At 40.0% G+C, this 16,892-nt stretch overlaps 1 protein-coding gene across 2 annotated transcripts in view; it reads right to left on the bottom strand.

The window, feature by feature from the left end:
• RGL1 (ral guanine nucleotide dissociation stimulator like 1) overlaps window positions 1-16,892 on the bottom strand; it is a 276,904-nt gene that overhangs the window by 180,661 nt on the left and 79,351 nt on the right. The window contains exon 1 of one of the 2 annotated variants that reach the window (XM_061383455.1): window positions 15,699-15,713. The exons of the other annotated variant lie outside the window; for it this stretch is intronic. The gene's annotated coding sequence lies outside the window, so the exon portion shown is untranslated. Of the gene's footprint in view, window positions 1-15,698; window positions 15,714-16,892 lie in introns of those variants that run through there. 2 annotated transcript variants of the gene reach the window in all.

The raw sequence follows: 16,892 nt of genomic DNA, 5'->3' as shown, positions 1-16,892 counted from the left end.
AAGCCCAAGTCTATCAATAGGCTGCCTAGGTGAAGGCTGATTAAATCCCTCTCCCCTCTCTGTTTCCTTGCCACAGACCTCCAGAGCTGTTTAGGTTTACTCCAGTTCCTACTGGACCAATTAGTCAAAAATAAGTTCTTTATTCTCCAAATTAGAATCTGGCAACACTCGCCTTCCATGTGCAACAGACTGGTCTCACACAGACAGAAAAGGAACTTGAAATAGAAAGGCAGGACTTTCAATACCTTTGAGTAGCACTTTGGCAGTGACATTAGTCTTAAATGTAAGTGTCCCCAGTGCTTAGTTTGAGCTACTGAGCCAAATTCCCTCACTCTCCTTTTCTCCATCATCTTAGGGAGAAGAGGTAGTGAGGTGAGACGAAAAGTCCTCGCTTGGTCCTCTGCTGGGACAAACCAGGCAAGGACCATGCTCTAGGCCCAGTTTGGGACTTTTACCAGAACCTCTGTCTCTTGGTCTTATCCAGTTTTTAGGGAGGAAATGCTTTGTAACATAGCAAAAGTTTGTGTCAAAATAGTTAAATCTGCTTCATTTAAACTATGAGGAACTTCTAGGGCAATGCACTGCAGATGCAAAGAAAGTTTTACAAATATTGCTCAGAGTGGGTAATGACTTGCATACCTATTTCAGAAAAAAAAAAAAAAACAGAAAGAAAGGGGGAGAAGAAAGGAAGGATCATAATCTTTCAAACAAGCCTGACAATGGCTCTTATACCCCAGTGGGTCTAAAATGAATTGCACACCCCTGACCTGGTACCCAAGACTGTAGATTACAACTTCAATTTACATGTTTATTTCATCTCATCTGTTATGTTTTATAATACACATAAATGTTAGAATAATGCTGCATGTATACAATTGATAAATAAATGTACTGGAGGACACTCCCCTTAAATTCAACCAAAACACTTTCAAAATAACTGCTTTCCATAAAAACAGCATCCACTGTTCATACTTCTTAACTCACTACAGAATTCTTCTCTTGCTCGTGGGTTTCCTGTATGCACTAATGGCAAGATACAAACTTCATTTAGGGGATACAAACAAACTTTAATACATCGTGGGAGTGGAAAATCTCAGAGAACTGCAAAGTAAGGCAGAAGGCAAGAAACTTTTACAGGATAAAGAATAAGAAACAAGGAAGAGACAAATAGAAAATATAGCCAGCCATGTTTGGGGTGAGAAAGCCCAGAGTGAGCTTGGTGTTTGGTGTCTGGGGACTCGATGACTGAATACAGTTATACTGCACCTCTGTTCAAGCAGAGCATTTACAAAGACGCAAAGTTATCTAACGTTTGGTTTGATGACATGGCACCCCAGGCAGGAGAGACTCCATCTTGGGTCTAGAGATTTATTTCAACACCATCCATCCAGACACCCAAGCTAGCAATCTCAGACTCATCCTCAACTGGTCCCTGTCACTAAGCTCCTTCTTCAAGGAGTCACCAAGTCCTACCGACTATTTCTTTAAAGACACCTCAGACCAGAACCTTCTATGCGCCAGCCACCACCCTGATACATACTTTCACAATCTCTTGGTTGAATGACTGCAATAACCAAGTTGCTAGACTCTCTGCCCTTAAGTCTTGCTAGTCATCCTCCATACCATCACCAGACTAGCCTTCCTAATGAGATCACTGGTCTTCTTAGGAATCTGCAATAAGAATGCACCATTACAACATAGAGTTCAAGGTCCTTAACACCGTACATCATGGTCCAACTGTACCCTGACCTACAAGTTATATATTCCCCTCTGCCCTGCTCCAAGTCCCCAACTCTCTCACATGGCTGGACTTCTCACATTCTCCAAACAGTGCTTTCATGCTTTTGTGTATGGACAACTCCTGCCCAAAATACTCTTCTTCCCCTCACCTTTTCTTTGTCTCTGTTAGAGCAGCTTAGCCTACACCCTCCCTAATACAACACCAATCACCTACTGGAGCGTATACATGCCTGATACTGTAATTATCACACCCGATATGCACCATCACCTCATGGCCCCCTATTTTGATTCTCACTTATTTGCATGTTTTCATTATTTTATTTAAATTTCATTGGCATATAATTGATTTATAATGTTGTTCATTTTTTGCTGTACAGCAGGTGACTCGGTTATACATATAGTTATTCATTTTCATACTCTTTTGCATACGGCCTATCCCAGGATACTGTGTACAGTCCCCTGTGCTACGCAGTAGAACCTTGCTGTTTATCCATCTTATACGTGATTGTTTGCATCTGCTAACCCAAAACTCCCAGTCCTCCTCTCCTCCCTCTCCCTTGGCAACCACAAGTCTGTTCTCTATATCTGTAAGTCTGTTTTTGTTATTATCTTTTAAATTTGTTTTTAATTGGAGGATAGTTGATTTGCTGTGTGGGTTTCTGCTGTATAACTATGTGAATGAGCCATAATGGAAGGAGTAAGCAGCACAGCCAGGATTCCCATCTATATCTGTATGGTTCCAAAGCATTTGACCTTAACCACTGGCCATTTATCCTGCAGTATACACGGGCGCACAGTGTGAGACCAGCCTCGACGGATGCGGGAGCGGCCCCTGCCAGGCCGGCGGGCAGGGAGTGGAGCTATCCTTGGAGACGGGGCGTGAACACCTGGCCCATCTGCTGTCTGCATCCCGCCGCCCCGAAGCCTCTAGTTACATCTGCATCTGTCCACCCGGACTCACAGTGGCAAGCCCATGTCCAAGGAGCAGTGGCTGCACAGGCACAGGATGGCCAAGAGGAGCTACTCCACGTTCAAGGTCAGGAGGGGCGGCAGTGAGGAGATACACATTCCCCAAGGTAAGGAGCAATGGCTGCACTTCACTGGACCAACCGTGAAGAGATACCCCACGTCCAAGGTAAGAGAAACCCAAGTAAGATGGTAGGTGTTATGAGAGGGCATCAGAGGGCAGACACACTGAAACCATAATCACAGAAAACTAGTCAATCTAATCACACAGACCACAGCCTTGTCTAACTCAATGAAACTAAGACATGCTGTATGGGGCCACCCAAGATGGACGGGTCATGGTGGAGAGGTCTGACAGAATGTGGTCCACTGGAGAAGGGAATGGCAAACCACTTCAGTATTCTTGCCTTGAAAACCCCATGAACAGTATGAAAAGGCAAAATGATAGGATACTGAAAGAGGAACTCCCCAGGTCGGTAGGTGCCCAATATGCTACTGGAGATCAGTGGAGAAATAACTCCAGAAAGAATGAAGGGATGGAGCCAAAGCAAAAACAATATCCAGTTGTGGATATGACTGGTGATAGAAGCAAGGTCTGATGCTATAAAGAGCGATATTGCATAGGAACCTGGAATGTTAGGTCCATGAATCAAGGCAAACTGGAAGTGGTCAAACAGGAGATAGCAAGAGTGAATGTCAACATTCTAGGAATCAGCGAACAAAAATGCACTAGAATGGGTGAGTTTAACTCAGATGACCATTATATCTACTACTGTGGGCAGGAATCCCTTAGAAGAAATGGAGTAGCCATCATGGTCAACAAAAGAGTCCAAAATGCAGTACTTGGAAGCAATCTCAAAAATGACAGAATGATCTCTGTTTGTTTCCAAACATTCAATATCACAGTAATCCAGGTCTATGCCCCAATCAGTAACGCTGAAGAAGCTGAAGTTGAAGGGTTCTATGAAGACCTACAAGACCTTTTAGAACTAACACCCAAAAAAGATGTCCTTTTAATTTACAGGGGACTGGAATGCAAAAATAGGAAGTCAAGAAACACCTGACTGCTGCTGCTGCTGTTGCTGCTGCTGCTGCAAAGTCGCTTCAGTCGTGTCTGACTCTGTGCAACCCCATGGACGGCAGCCCACCAGGCTCCCCCATCCCTGGGATTCTCCAGGCAAGAACACTGGAGTGGGTTGCCATTTCCTTCTCCAATGTATGAAAGTGAAAAGTGAAAGTGAAGTCGCTCAGTCGTGTCCGACTCTTCATGACCCCATGGACTGCAGCCTACCAGGCTCCTCCGCCCATGGGATTTTCCAGGCAAGAGTACTGGAGTGGGGTGCCACTGCCTTCTTCATAAACACCTGGAGTAACAGGCAAATTTGGCCTTGGAATACGGAATGAAGCAGGGCAAAGACTAATAGAGTTTTGCCAAGAAAACTCACGGGTCATAGCAAACACCCTCTTCCCACAACACAAGAAGACTCTACACATGGACAGCACCAGATGGTCAACACCAAAATCAGATTGATTATATTTTTTGCAGCCAAAGATGGAGAAGCTCTATACAGTCAGCAAAAACAAGACCGGGAGCTGACTGTGGCTCAGATCATGAACTCCTTATTGCCAAATTCAGACTTAAAGTGAAGAAAGTAGGGAAAACCACTAGACCATTCAGGTATGACCTAACTCAAATCCCTTATGATTATACAGTGGAAGTGAGAAATAGATTTAAGGGACTAGATCTGATAGACGGAGTGCCTGATGAACTATGGACAGAGGTTTGTGACATTGTACAGGAGACAGGGATCAAGACCATCCCCATGGAAAAGAAATGCAAAAAAGCAAAATGGCTGTCTGGGGAGGCCTTACAAATAGCTGTGAAAAGAAGAGAAGTGAAAAGCAAAGGAGAAAAGGAAAGATATAAGCATCTGAATGCAGAGTTCCAAAGAATAGCAAGAAGAGATAAGAAAGCCTTCCTCAGTGATCAATGCAAAGAAATAGAGGAAAACAACAGAATGGGAAAGACTAGAGATCTCTTCAAGAAGATTAGAGATAGCAAGGGAACACTTCATGCAAAGATGGGCTCAATAAAGGACAGAAATGGTATGGACCTAACAGAAGCAGAAGATATTAAGAAGAGGTGGCAAGAATACACAGAATAACTACAAAAAAGATCTTCACGACCCAGATAATCACGATGGTATGATCACTCACCTAGAGCCAGACATCCTGGAATGTGAAGTCAAGTGGGCCTTAGGAAGCATCACTACGAACAAAGCTAGTGGAGGTGATGGAATTCCAGTTGAGCTATTTCAAATCCTAAAAGATGATGCTGTGAAAGTGCTGCACTCAATATGCCAGCAAATTTGGAAAACTCAGCAGTGGCTACAGGAAAAGGCAACTGGAAAAGGTCAGTTTTCATTCCAATCCCAAAGAAAGGCAATGCCAAAGAATGCTCAAACTACCGCACAATTGCACTCATCTCACACGCTAGTAAGGTAATGCTCAAAATTCTCCAAACCAGGCGTCAGCAATACATGAACCGTGAACTTCCAGATGTTCAAGGTGGTTTTAGAAAAGGCAGAGGAACCGGAGATTAAATTGCCAACATCTGCTGGATCATCGAAAAAGCAGGAGAGTTCCAGAAAAACATCTATTTCTGCTTTATTGACTATGCCAAAGCCTTTGACTGTGTGGATCACAATCAACTGTGGAAAATTCTGAAAGAGATGGGAATACCAGACCACCTGACCTGCCTCTTGAGAAACCTATATGCAGGTCAGGAAGCAACAGTTAGAACTGGACATGGAACAACAGACTGGTTCCAAATAGGAAAAAAAGTATGTCAAGGCTGTATATTGTCACCCCGCTTATTTAACTTCTATGCAGAGTACTTCATGAGAAACGCTGGGCTGGAAGAAGCACAAGCTGGAATCAAGATTGCCGGGAGAAATATCAATAACCTCAGATATGCAGATGACACCACCCTTATGGCAGAAAGTGAAGAGGAACTAAAAAGCCTCTTGATGAAAGTGAAAGACATTACTTTGCCAACAAAGGTCCGTCTAGTCAAGGCTATGGTTTTTCCCGTGTTCATGTATGGATGTGAAAGTTGGACTGTGAAGAAGGCTGAGCACCGAAGAATTGATGCCTTTGAACTGTGGTGTTGGAGAAGACTCTTGAGAGTCCCTTGGACTGCAAGGAGATCCAACCAGTCCATTCTGAAGGAGATCAGCCCTGGGATTTCTTTGGAAGGAATGATTCTAAAGCTGAAACTCCAGTCCTTTGGCCACCTCATGCGAAGAGTTGACTCATTGGAAAAGACTCTGATGCTGGGAGGGATTGGGGGCAGGAGGAGGAGATGACAGAGGATGAGATAGCTGGATGGCATCACCAACTCGATGGACATGAGTTTGAGTGAACTCTGGGAGTTGGTGATGGACAGGGAGGCCTGGCGTGCTGTGATTCATGGGGTCGCAGAGTCAGACACGACTGAGGGACTGAACTGAACTGAGGGTTAAATTTAAAAAACAAATGCAAATGTCACCTCCTGGTGATAAACCCATTGGGAAGTTGATTGCTCACACCATGTAAGTTGGTTGTATTTCTATTATAGCATTTATAAGACTGTACTTTAGTTTGCATTGTGGTAGACTGTGAGTTCTTACAGGTCAAGGACCACTTAGAGTCACCTTTATATGCTGGGTCATAGGACATGCATGTTCGTGCTCAGTTGCTCAGTCATGTCTGACTCTTTGTGACCCCATGGACTGGAGCCCTGTCCATGGGATTTTTCCAGGCAAGAATACTGGGGTGGGTTGCCATTTCCTCCTCCAGGGGATCTTCCTGACCCAGATATTGAATCTGTGTTTCCTGCATCTCCTTCATTGGCAGGTGGATTTTTTACCACTGAGCCACCTAGGGAGCCCCACCTAGGCCATGCTGGCACATATAAGTTGGTCAGTAAATATTTGTTGACTAAATCAACTCACAGATATCCTGTCCTTCCTCATTTCTTATTTTTTCCCTCAACCCACTATGTTCCATCACAGTTTTAATATAAATGCTTTTGGCACAAGAATGCCTGACGTGGTACCCAGTACAGAAAAGGCTTCATACGATGGAGAAACTGTCAACACCTATGAAGCTTCCCTACACTGAGTCCAAGACCCTGGCCCTCAAAAACAGAGCAAATACTACGCATGATGACAATTTTAATGGGGTAGAATTTACTTTTCTCACCTTAAGGGTGCATTCAATGACTTTAGACAAAGGTATTCACTCAGGCTATCAACACTAAAATCAAAATAATGAGCATTGCCATCATTCCAAAAGGTTATTGCCTCAGTCTTCTCCCCAGTTGATCTCACCCCATCACTGTATTCAGGGGGCCAGGGATCTGCTTTCTGTAAATACATGGGACACTTTTTTTCTTTTCTAGAGTTTCATTACACTGAGAGCCATACAATACCTCCACCTTTGTGTCTGACTTCTTTCACTTACTATACTTGTTTTGAGACTGATCCGTGTTGTCGTGTCTTAGTAGTTTACTAACTATAATGAATAGCATCCCATTGTTAAAGCTTTCACTTGTACATTCATCTGTTGATAGGCATTTGTGTTGTTCTGTTTGGATTCCATCAATTAAAAGTGAGAGAAAGATTCACGAACAATTCTGTACGTGCACATATGCCTTCATTTCTCTTGGATAAATACCTAAGACTGAACTGCTTGATCATATGGTAAATATATGTTTAACTGTATGAGAAACTGCCAAAACTCTTTTCCAAAGTGGCCGTAAAATTTTACATTCCCATCAGCAGTGTACCAGAGTGCCAGGAGCATCGTGTGCCAACCGCTGGTATTGTCTCTCATTATAACTACACCTCCTCCAATGTTCTAATGGATGTGTAGTGAGATCATGTGATGGTTTTAATTTTCATGTCCTTAATGATGAATGACAGGGGAGATCTTTTCATGAATATATTGGCTGTCTATCATCTTTGGTGAAGAGTTTGTTCAGATTTGTCCATTTTTGTGCAGACTTTTTATTGGTTCTACTAGTGAGTCACAAGAGGTTTTTAAAAAAAAAATTCTGGAAAGCTATCCTTTGTCAGATATATATTGATATTTTCTGCCAGTCTGGGGTTTGCCTTTGCATTTTCATTTGCTTACTAGAATATTATGATGAACAGAAGCTTTAAATTCTAACGTAGCCCAATTCAAACATTTTATATTCATGCTTTTGTGTTTTAAGAAATTTTTTTCTACCTGAAGGTTACAAAATTTATTCTAAAAGCTTTACAGTTTTAGCATTTAGGGCTATGATCCATCTCATGTTAATTTTAGTGTGTGATAGAGGGTTGAGGTTCATTTTTTCTCTATGTCGATAGGTTGTTCCAGACCATTTGTTGAAAAAGTAATCCTTTCCATATTGAATTACCCTGGCATCCTTATTGAAAATCAATTGACCTTACATACGTGGGCCTATTTTTGGACTCTCTATTATGTTTCATTGATCTATGTGTCTAAACTTATGCCAATACACACTGTCTTGATTACTACAGCTTTACGGTAAATGTTGAGATCAGTAAGTTTTCTAACTTTACTTTTCTTTTTCAAAATTTTTTTGGCCATTCCAGGCACTTAGATATCCATATAAATTTTAGAATCAGCTTGAAATTTGCTACAAGAAAGCCTTCTGGGATTTTTATTAGGATTTAATTGAATCTATAAATCATTTTAGAGAGAAGTGACATTTTAATAATATTGACTCAAAAACAACATTGATTATGCTGAGATTTCATTGACTCTAGAAATCGATTTGGAAAGAGTTGAAATTGTAACAATATTCAGTCTTTCAAACTATAAACAAGGTGGATTCCTTTTGAAAGTCAGTCAGTCATGCCCAACTTTTGCGACCCCATGGACTATACAGTCCATGGAATCCTCCAGGCCAGAATACTGGACTGGGTAGCTGTTCCCTTCTCCAGGGGATCTTTCCAACCCAGGTATCAAACCCAGGTTTCCCGCATTGCAGGCAGATTCTTTACAAGTTGAGCCACAAGGGAAGCTCTAAACAAGGTAAATCAATCCATTTGTTCATTAATTTCTCATAAAAATATTTGTATTTTTCATAGTAGAGGTTTCATGTATTTTATGTTTGGGGATGCTATTGCAAATGGTGTCTTAGTTATTATTCTATTTGCTTATTGCTAATATACAAATTAGTAATAATATGCAAATAAATACAATTGATTTTTACACATTACTTTTGTATCCTGAAGTCTTACTAAAATAACTTACTAGTTCTACCAGGTTTTTTTTCCCCTTTGGTAGATTTGTGAGGATTTGCAACATGATTGATCATGTCATCTATGAAAAAAAAAAGGTGGTTTTACTTATAGCTAATTTGGATAACTTTTTATTTCTTTTCCTTATTGCACTGACTGGTAAGAGTTTCTACTAGACCGTTGAATAAGTGGAAAGAGTAAACATCCTCATCTTAGCTCAGTTCAATTCAGTTGCTCAGTTGTGTCTGACTCCTTGTGGCCCCATGGACTACAGCACGCCAGGCTTCCCTGTCCATCACCAACTCCCAGAGCTTGCTCAAACTCATGTCCATCGAGTCAGAGATGCCATCCAATCATCTCATCCTCTGTCATCCCCTTCTCCTCCTGCTTTCAATCTTTCCCAGCATCAGGGTCTTTTCCAATGAATCAGTTCTTTGCATCAGGTGGCAAAAGTATTGGAGTTTCAGCTTCAGCATCAGTCCTTACAATGAACATTCAGGACTGATCTCCTTTAGGATGGACTGGTTGGATCTCCTTGCAGTCCAAGGGACTCTCAAGAGTCTTCTCCAACACCACAGTTCAAAAGCATCAGTTCTTCAGCACTCAGCTTTCTTTATGGTTCAACTCTCACATCCATACATGACTACTGGAAAAACCATAGCTTTGACTAGACGGAACTTTGCTGGTAAAACAGCTTTTTAATATGCTGTCTAGGTTGGTCACAGCTTTTCCAAGAAGCAAGTGTCTTTTAATTTCCTATCTTCAGTGATTTTGGAGCCCAAGAAAATAAAGTCTCTCACTGTTTCCATTGCTTCCCCATCTATTTGCCATGAAGCAATGGGACTAGATGCCATGATCTTAGTTTTCTGAATGTTGAGTTTTAACCCAACTTTTTCATTCTCTTCTTTCACTTTCATCAAGAGGCTCTTCAGTTCCTCTTCACTTTCTGCCATAAGGGTGGTGTCATCTGCATATCTGAGGTTATTTATCCCAGCAATCTTGATTCCAGCTTGTGCTTCATCCAGTCCAGCATTTCTCACGATGTGTACTCTGCATATAAATTAAATAAACAGGATGACAATATACAGCCTTGACATAGTCCTTTCCCAATTTGAACAGTCCGTTTTCCATGTCCGGTTCTAGCTGTTTCTTCTTGATCTGAACACACATTTCTCAGGAGGTGGGTAAGGTGGTCTGGTATTCCCATCTTTTTAAGAATTTCCCACAGTTTGTTGTCATCCACACAGTCAAAGTTTTTCATGTAGTCAATAAAGCAGAAGTAGCTGTTTTTCTGGAACTCTCTTGCTTATTCCATGATCCAACAGATGTTGGCAACTTGATTTCTGGTTCCTCTGCCTTTTCTAAATCGAGTTTGAACATCTGGAAGTTCTCAGTTCACATACTGTTGAAGCCTGGCTTGGAGAATTTTGAGTGTTACTTTGCTAGCATGCGAGATGAGTACAATTGTGCAGTAATTTGAGCATTGTTTGGTATTGCCTTTCTTTGGATTGGAATGAAAACTGACCTTTTCCAGTCCTGTGGCCACTGCTGAGTTTTCCAAATTTGCTGCCATATTGAATGCAGCACTTTAACAGCATCATACTTTAGGACTTGAAATAGCTCAGCTGGAATTCCATCACCTCCACTAGTTTTGTTCATAATGATCCTTTCTAAGACCTACTTGACTTCACATTCCAGGATGCCTGGCTCTAGGTGAGTGATAACACCATCATGGTTATCTGAGTCATGAAAATCTTTTTTGTATAGCTCTTCTGTGTATTCTTGCCACCTTTTCTTAATATCTTCTACTTCTGTTAAGTCCATACTGGTTCTGTACTCATCATAATCTTGGAGCAAAAAGGATTCAGGTTTCACCATTAAGTGATATATTTTAAAATAGCTTTATTGAGATATAATTCACATGCTACAAAATTAAGCCATATAAAGTACATAATTTAGTGACTTTAGTATATTTGTAGAGATGTGAAATCATTGGCCTATCAGATTGAGGAGGTTCCCTTCAATTTTTCGTTTTCTGGGAGATTATTATAATGGATAGATGTTGAATTTTTTCACATGTTTTTCTTGCATCAATTAAAGGACCAAATAGTATTTTTCCTCCATTGTAATAAAGTTAACTACATTAACTGATTTTTAATATTAATCAATCTTCTAGTTCTGGAATAAATACCACTTAGTCATAGTGTATTATGCTTTTTATATATGTATCATTTTTGGTTTGCTAATATTTTGCAAAAATGTTTTGACCCATGCTCATGAAGGATATTGGTCTTGGCTTTCTTTTCTTATAATATCTTGTCTGGCTTTAATATCAGGATACTGCTTCCCTGTAAAATTAGATGTGTTTCTTCTGCTATATTTTCAAAGTGAGTTTATGTTGGGTTGGTGGTATTTCTGCCTTGAATGTTTCATACAATTCACCATTTAAACCATCTCACTGCACAAGTTTATCTGCAGGAAGTTTACTATGAATTAATGTCTTTGATTGATATTCAGGTTCTCTATCAATTTTTGAAATAATTTTTATTGTCTTTCAAGGGGTTTGTCCATTTCATACAGATTGTCAAGTTCATTAATATCAAGTTGTTTATAATACTCTGTTAGTTACCCTTATAATGTGTGCAAGATCTTCGAGATATTTCCTTTTTCATTATTGATATTGGTAATATTTATATCCTTTTGGTTCCTTCGTCAATATTGTTGTTCAGTCATTAAGTTATGTCTGATTCTTTGCCACCCAATAGACTGCAGCATGTCAGGCTTCCCTGCTCTTCACTATCTCCCAGAGTTTCCTCAAACTCATGTCCATTGAGTCGATGAAGCCATTCAACCATCTCATCCTCTGTCACCCCTTCTTCTCCTGCCCTCAATCTTTCCCAGCATCACAGTCTTTTCCAATATTTTCCAATATTATATTAATCTTTTCAAATAATCACCTTTGTTTTAATTGATGTTCATTATTTTTTCTGTTTTTTACATCATTGATTCATTATTTGTTTTCTACTGAGTACGTGTTTAATTTGTTCTTATGTTTCTAGCTTAAGGTAGAAGCTTACATTATTACTTGTCATAGAGTTTTAACCTTTTCTAATGTAAGATATTAAGAACACACAGAAGAAGTATACAAAAAAGATCTTCATGACCCAGAAAACCACAGTAGTGTGATCACTCACCTAGAGCCAGACATCCTGGAATGTGAAGTCAAGTGGGCCATAGGAAGCATCATTACAAACAAAGCTAGTGGAGGTGATGGAATTCCAGTGGAGCTATTTCAAATCCTAAAAGATGATGCTGTGAAAGTGCTGCACTCAATATGCCAGCAAATTTTGAAAACTCAGCAGTGGCCACAAGACTGGAAAAGGTCAGTTTTCGTTCCAATCCCAAAAAAAGGCAATGTCAAAGAATGTTCAAACTACTGCAGAATTGCACTCATCTCACACTTTCATGCATTGGAGAAGGCAATGGCAACCCACTCCAGTGTTCTTGCCTGGAGAATCCCAGGGACAGGGGAGCCTGGTGGGCTGCCGTCTATGGGGTCGCACATAGTCGGACACGACTGAAGCGACTTAGCAGCAGCAGCAAAGTAATGTTCAAAATTCTCCAAGCCGGGCTTCAACAATATGTGAACCGTGGACTTCCAGATGTTCAAGCTGGATTTAGAAAAGGCAGAGGAACCAGAAATCAAATTGCCAACATCCATTGGACCATCAAAAAAGCAAGAGAGTGACAGAAGAACATCTCAGTCAGTTCAGTTCGGTCACTCAGTCCCGTCTGACTCTTTGCAACCCCATGGACAGCAGCATGCCACTTCTGCTTTATTGACTATGCCAAAGCCTTTGACTGTGTGGATCACAATAAATTGTGGAAAGTTCTTAAAGAGATGGGAATATCAAACCACCTGACCTGTCTCTTGAGAAATCTGTATGTAGGTCAAGAAGCAACAGTTAGAACCAGACATGGAACAACAGACTGGCTCCAAATTGGGAAAGGAGTAAGTTAAGGCTGTATATTGTCACCCTGTTTATTTAGCTTATATGCAGAGTACACATCATGAGAAATGTTGGACTGGATGAAGCACAAGCTGGAATCAAGATTGCTGGGAGAAATATCAATAACCTCAGATATGCAGATGACACCACCCTTATGGCAGAAGGCAAAGAAGAACTAAAGAGCCTCTTGAAAGTGAAAGAGGAGAGTGAAAACTTTGGGTTAAAACTCAACATTCGGAAAACTAAGATCATGGCATCCAGTCCCATCACTTCATGGCAAATAGATGAGGAAACAATGGAAACAGTGAGAGATTTTATTTTCTTGGGCTCCAAAATCACTGCAGATGGTGACCTCAGCCATGAAATTAAAAGACGCTTGCTCCTTGGAAGAAAAGCTATGCTGCTGCTGCTGCTGTTGCTAAGTCACTTCAGTCGTGTCCAACTCTGTGTGACCCCATAGACAGCAGCCCACCAGGCTCCGCCATCCCTGGGATTTTCCAGGCCAGAACACTGAAGTGGGTTGCCATTTCCTTCTCCAATGCATGAAAGTGAAAAGTGAGAGTGAAGTCGCTCAGTCATGTCCAACTCTTCACAACCCCATGGACTGCAGCCTACCAGGCTTCTCTGTCCATGGGATTTTCCACGCAAGAGTACTGGAGTGGGTTGCCATTGCCTTCTCCGGAAAAGCTATGACCAAGCATATTAAAAAGACAGCATATTAAATAGCAGAGACATTACTTTGCTGATAAAGGTCCATCTAGTCAAAGCTATGGTTTTTCCAGTAGTCATGTATGCATGTGAGAGTTGGACTATGAAGAAAGCTGAGTGCTGAAGAACTGATGCTTTTGAACTGTGGTGTTGGAGAAGACTCTTGAGAGTCCCTTGGACTGCAAGGAGATCCAACCAGTCCATCCTAAAGGAGATCACTCCTGAATATTCATTGTAAGGACTGATGCTGAAGCTGAAACTCCAATACTTTGGCCACCTCCAATACTTTGACCACCAATGAAGAACTGACTCATTGAAAAAGACTCTTGATGCTAGGAAATTTTGAAGGTGGGAGAAGGGGATGACAGAGGATGAGATGGTTGGATGGCATCACCAACTCGATGGACATGGTTTGAGTAAGCTCTGGGAGCTGGTGATGGACAGGGAGGCCTGGTGTGCTACAGACCATGGGGTCACAAAGAGTTAGACACAACTGAGTGACTGAACTGAATGTAAGCTTTTAAACCTATATATTTGCCTTTATTACATTTCACAGATTTTACACGATAATATCAATTTTCTTTTTATTTAGTCCAAAATATTTTCTAACTTCCATGTGATTTCTTCTTTGAATCATGTATTATTTAGAAGTATGCTTCTTAATTTCCAAACATTTGGGGATTTTTCAGATATTTTTCCATTACTTATTTCTAATTTAATTCCTTGTGATCAGAGGACATACTACATATGATTTCAATCATTTTAAATTTCTAGAGAATTATTTAACAGCTGGACATATGGTCTATCTTGGTAAATGTTCCTTGTGTACTAGAAAAGAATGTGTATTTTGCATTTGTTGAGTGGAGTGTCCAATAAATGTCAGTTAGTCCAAGTTGGTTAGAATGTTTAAAAATCCATGTCTCTCATTATTCTCTGACTGATTTGTCAATTATGAAAAGGCATGCTGATATCTGCAACTATAATAATAGATTTGTTTTTTCTCTTTGCAGATTTGTCTGCTTCTTCATGCATTTTGAAGTCAGTTATCCTGTGTTTACACACTTAATATTATTATGCCTTCTTAATTAATTGACCCCTTTAATCATTGTGAAATATCCCTGTTAATCCTTCATAATATTTCTTATTCTGAAGCCTATTTTTTCTAGATAACTAATATAGCTAAAACAGCCTTATGTTTTCCCAACCTTTTCCTTTTGTGTCTTTATACTTAAATATAATTCTTATAGATCACATATAGTAGGGGTTTTTATTATCCTAGGACTTCCCTGGTGGCTCAGACAGTAAAGCATCTGCCTACAATGCAGGAGACCGGGTTTCAATCCCTGGGTGGGGAAGATGCCCTGGAGAAGGAAATGGCACCCCACTCCAGTATTCTTGCCTGGAATATCCCATGGACGGAGGAGCCTGGTAGGCTACAGTCCATGGGGTCACAAAGAGTCAGACACGACCGAGCGACTTCACTTTACTATCCTAACAATGTCTAATTTTTTACTATAGAATTGAGACCATTTATATTTGATGAAATTAATGATATGATTTTATTTAAATCTGTCATTTTGCTATCATTTTGCTATTTGTCTCATCTATTCTTTGTGTTTTCCTCCAGTTTTCTTTCTTCTGGATTGGCTCAGTGTCTTTTAATTCTATTTTATCACCACTATTGGTTTGTTGGCTATATTTTTATTTTTCAAGGCTCATCTAGGGTTTACAATATGCATCCTTATTTATGTTTACCTTGAAATAACATCCTATACTATCTCATATGTAATGTAAGACTATTGCAATAATGTATTTTTATCTCTTATCCCGTTCTTTGTGCTAATGTTGTCACACAGTTTGCTTTTTCACGTTAAAATTCCCGCAACATATTCTTATTGTTTTTGCTTTAAGTGATCCATTATGTTTTAAGAAATTTTTAAATGATAAAAATGTTCTTAATATCTATCCACATATTTACCATTTTTAGAGCTCTTCATTCCTTTGTATAGATCCATATTTTCATCTGGTATCACTTTCCTTCTGCCTGAAGAACTACGCATCTTGTAGTTCCGGTTTGTCGGCCACAAAATCCCACAGGTTTTCTTTGTCTGAAAAAGTTTTTATTGTATATTTCATGTTTGAAAGGTCTAGAATTCTATATTGACAAACTTACTTTTTCCCCACACTTAAAAGATACACTACCATCTTTGACTTGCAAGTTTCTGAAGAAAAGTCAGTCATAATTCTTTTGTTCTTTTGTACATAATGTGCCATCTCCCCCTGTATCTAGTTTTTAAGATTTTCCTCAGAATCAGTTGCTGTCTGTGGTTTGATTAGGAGGTCCTTGGTGCAGCTTTCTTAGTATGTATCCTGCTTTTGTGTATTCATAGACCCCCTCAGATCTTAGTTGATATTTTTCATAAAATTTGGAAAATATTTGGTCATTATGCTTTCATATATTATTTTTGTTCTTTTTTCCTCTCTCTCTTTCTCTTCTAAAGACTCCAGGTTGCATGTTAGTCGATATGCTAGTTCCCCACAAGTCTGTTTTTTAATTTAAAAAAAAAATTCTTTGGCCACACACCTTGTGGGGTCTTATTTCCCCAATCAGGGATCAAACCCTGGTCCATGGCAGTGAAAGCATGGAGTACTAACCACTGGACTGTCAAGGAATTCCCTGCTGTTCTTTTTAAAATCTCTCTGTGTAAGCTTCATTGCAGTTAGGTTTTACTGCAATGCCTTCAAGATGTTATATTGCTTTATCTTCAACTTTATTTTTTATTTCAAGTATTCTGCTGTTAATTCCTTTATCAAGCAAATTTTTCATTTCAGATAAAAGTTCCCTTTACTTTCTCTTTATATTTCCCTTTTCTCATCATGTCTGTATTTTCCATTTAATAACTGATTGCTGTGTTAAGTTGCTCAGTCATGTTCGATTCTGCGACCCCATGGACTGTATAGTCCGCCAAGCTCCTCTATCCATGGAATTTTCCAGGCAAGAATACTGAAGTGAATTGCCATTCCCTTCTCCAGGGGATCTTCCCAACCCAGGGATCGAATCCAGGTCTCTTGCTTGTAGATGGATTTTTTACCATCTGAGCCACCAGAGAAGCCCCAATAACTGATTGTATTGAGTGCATTTATAATACCTGTTTCCATGTCTTTGTCTACT

Source organism: Bos javanicus, chromosome 16, assembly GCF_032452875.1.
Source record: "Bos javanicus breed banteng chromosome 16, ARS-OSU_banteng_1.0, whole genome shotgun sequence".
NCBI classification, from domain to species: domain Eukaryota; kingdom Metazoa; phylum Chordata; class Mammalia; order Artiodactyla; family Bovidae; genus Bos; species Bos javanicus.
Note: the sequence above shows the minus strand (reverse complement) of the source record. Positions and strands in the feature narration are given on the sequence as shown.